The sequence below is a fragment of the Glossina fuscipes genome, unplaced genomic scaffold, assembly GCF_014805625.2.
Source record: "Glossina fuscipes isolate IAEA_lab_2018 unplaced genomic scaffold, Yale_Gfus_2 63787, whole genome shotgun sequence".
NCBI lineage: Eukaryota > Metazoa > Arthropoda > Insecta > Diptera > Glossinidae > Glossina > Glossina fuscipes.
The window spans coordinates 3,774-7,546 of record NW_024003934.1 but is presented as its reverse complement, the minus strand read 5'-3'; positions in this window follow the sequence as shown (position 1 = coordinate 7,546).

Genomic DNA, 3,773 nt, shown 5'->3' with positions numbered 1-3,773 from the left:
TTAAAGGAAAAGCAAAAATGTGAAGAATCTCGAAAAGTATTCACTTTAATAAGAGTAAGGTGTATATGTGAATACCAAAATCCACTTCAATTAGCGTGATCTTGGCAATACTATGAGAGTTTTTGGTTTTTTAATATTTTCGGGATTCTTTCTCTCCCTCTCTCTCTCTCTCTCTTTGTCGGTTACAAGCCTTTTCTTCAACATGGAAAGATGAAAATCAAAAAATGACACGCTCCAACCTTAAATAGGAAAATAATATAAATAAATAAAACTTTTTTCGTCAATTTAACCAACTAGTCGTTTTATTAAAATCCTTTTAAATAATTTTTGGTGAACATTTTTTGTTCTTATTGTGCCGTATATTAAATAAATAAAATTTTTCTCCCCTCCAAAAAAAAAAAAAAAATTTTTTTTCTTATTTTTCAATAAATACAAATATGTCTCAATAAAAAACTAAATGGTTAAAAATTGATAAAATTTATTTAAAAAAAAACAAAAAAAAAAACGCTTCTGTAAGCTTACAAAAACCAACAATAAAAGAATAAAAAATACAAATAAGTAAAAATCTTTTAAAATAGATGAAAACATTTAAATAAACTTTTATTGTGCATATGTTGAAATAAAATAAAAGTATACATATATATAAATAAGAAATTGTTTGGGAAAAAAAAAAAAAAAAAATGCATTCACACATAGCGAAAACCTCAATAATCCAATTGAGGTTGTGGATCTCATACCTTTACCCGTACAGAACAAAAGGTTACCGCCGCACCATATGCCGCCACGATGTACAACGAAAATCCGGCTTAAAACTTCCATCACCGATGCTGGTTTTCCTGATAATGGCATTCTGTGTAAAAAACATATCCTGCGATTATGAAAATACATGGAATTTTTACCACGAACAGCCTTGTTGCAGTGGCAACAATAACAACGGTCCCATCAGCTACGCCAAGTACAAAAGAGGTAAAACATATAAAATATATACATGTAACAACAATGAATAAATAAACGATAAAATCATAGAATAAAAGCGAATACAAAAATAAAAGCCAAGCATAGTGAACTTCTTTCATCTAAAGTCCTCACAAAAGTTTATTATAAAAAGAATGCTTGGAGAAATTCTATGGCCGCTGTTAACTAACTAAAGAAAGGTAAATTACGACGACAAGAGCTTTTCGAAAACTCTATAAAGCACTTGAGTCATGTGGATGTGGATCAGAGAGTAACAATGAGAAAAAGTTCTTCTTAATGTTGCCTTTGCGAAAGCACGGTCTATGCACTTCCACATCAAAATTAAAAAAGTTGTTGCTTTACGGGATCGCAAAGATCGCGCTTACTCCTTTAGCGAAACAATCAATTTTTCCCAATAAAAGCCTTTTTAAGTGAAAGAATGATGAGAAGAAATGCAAGCAAGATCTAATATTAGGTCGTATAGAAAATTCTCCGCGGGATGGTGTTGATCGCTATATATCGGCCAGCATTCACCTGATTGTGTCAAGCAACATTTCCTTAAAAGATGACATTTCAGCTTACATTTTTTGTGCTCATAGTTTTCTAATTCTTTGCTCGCGTGAAAAGTTGTATTGATGTGAAAATGAGTGAAATTATCTGAAGAAATACGCTATGTGATGCTTTTTTACTACAAAAAAAAAGGTGAAAGCGCAGCAAAAAAAAAAATTTTGTAAAGTGTACGATAGGAATGATGTGAGTGAACGAGAGACGCAGGAGTGGTTTGCTCGATTCCGTTACGGAAATTTCGATGTCAAAGATACACCTCCCAGTCGTTGAAAAAGTCGGTGATGTTTTGTAACTGGTTGAGCAAGACCGGCATGCAAGTTGTCAGAAAATGGCGCAGAGATTAAACATCAACCACGTAGCAGCTTGGATTCATTAGGAATAAGCGGGCAACAAACAGAAGTTCGAAAACGCGGAGACTTTTCAATATGACCCAGCACATATATTATTTAATTGCATTTAATGTAAACTTTATTTAACGATTTTCTTCGTCCTTGCCGCTCTGTACAATTCAATGAGATTGTTTGTTTGATTTTACAATGCTTTCGTTACTTTCTCAAGCGTCGCCCAGCTTTTGAGCGTCTCCAGACCTTTTTTTGTTGTACCTTCTTTACAGCGTCTTTACAATCGTATTGTAAATTTCATGATATGGTGACAAGCAAACTTTGCAATTGCTTCCAATATTAAGCTTCTGTCTGCGTTCAAAAAAAAAATAAAATTTCGAATACTCCCATTATTCTAATTTCATAGAGCGTAATATAATTCTCCAAATAATGCTAAGCGAAAATTCTGTTAGCGTGTTGCAGAAATACTGTATTATAAGGGAGTTGTCACAACTTTTATTCTCTTCACGTTAGACTTGAACCCCGTTGTAGATAACCATTTTATTGGAGGCTTACCTGCACTTTATTTATTCTTCTTCTTTCGAAAATGCATCTATCTTGTATTCGGTTCAAAAGCCAACAACGTCGCTTGGCATATTCCACTCTGGCGCTCAAACATATAAAATACAAACTTTCAAAATAATACAAGTCATATGACAAAGATTGGATCGCATATTATATAAATAGGGTGAGAGGGCTACACTCCGGCGATACAAGGAATAGTTCTCCATTCTTGCTCATCATCGGAGCGCCAAAACTTCAGTTGTAATGCAAAATGACGATTGCCCCTTGTGAAGATAAAAATCGGTTATACTTCAGGAAGTAACCATAAATTAATCATGATTTTAATTCAAAAGACTTGACATTATATATTATTATGCCCACCGCTATAAGGTGAGGTTTGTTTTTTTTTTTTTTCATAATGTACGTGACACCCGAAAGGAAGCTTCAGAGACCCTATAAAGTATACGTATGCGTGATTAGCGTCGAATTCTGAATTGATTTGGCCGTGTCCGTCCGTCCATCTGTGTGTCTGTGTGGTGTTTGTTGTTGGCCCACTTTCCTGATCGCGAAAATGAAGATACCGGCTTCAAATTTGGTAGAAACATTTGAAGTGTTGGGCGAAATTGGCCCAAATGAGTGTACATTATCTACCAAAAACTTGGTTTCATTCTAAAATGAATATGGAAGACACGGCGAACATTTTTTTCGTAGTAATACCAGCGATATGGTTGCAAATAACCTAACCTGAAGAGTAAAATGCGAACAGCATAGTGGTGGGTATGTGAAATTCGGCCCCTGCCGAACTTGTTTTTGTTTAGTTTCATTCAATACATAAAATTATTGTGTTTTTATAATTATGCTTACGCTATCAGAAAATTATTGATTAGTAAATCTTGCATTATAATTAAGGCACTAATTGCATGCTACGAAACGTGCTCTTAGTTTTTGCTTATAATGCATTTAACATTTTGTTTACAATCTGCTTGCGTTCCATCTTAGGTGCACGCTGTCATATCCTACCAGATCAAATCGATATTTTTTATCAAGCAAAGGAATTACATGCGGCCTAGTTCAAGTTACTTTATCTCTCTGTTAAAAAACCAACAACAAAAGCAAAATAAAAATTAATAAATAAATTTTGATAAGCTATTGTTATAGATGGGTTTAGGCGAGTTCTTTACATCTTTGTACGTCACCCTTGATTAGAATACACATTATCCATGGAATACCATACCATACCATAAAGTATTCCACCTTATACCTAAAGTGGTCTTTGATTGTCGTCAATGAGCAAACAATGTATTTTTCTTCTTTTATATCTATAATCATAGGCGTTGAGTCTTTACCGACTGAACATTCACCAGCTAC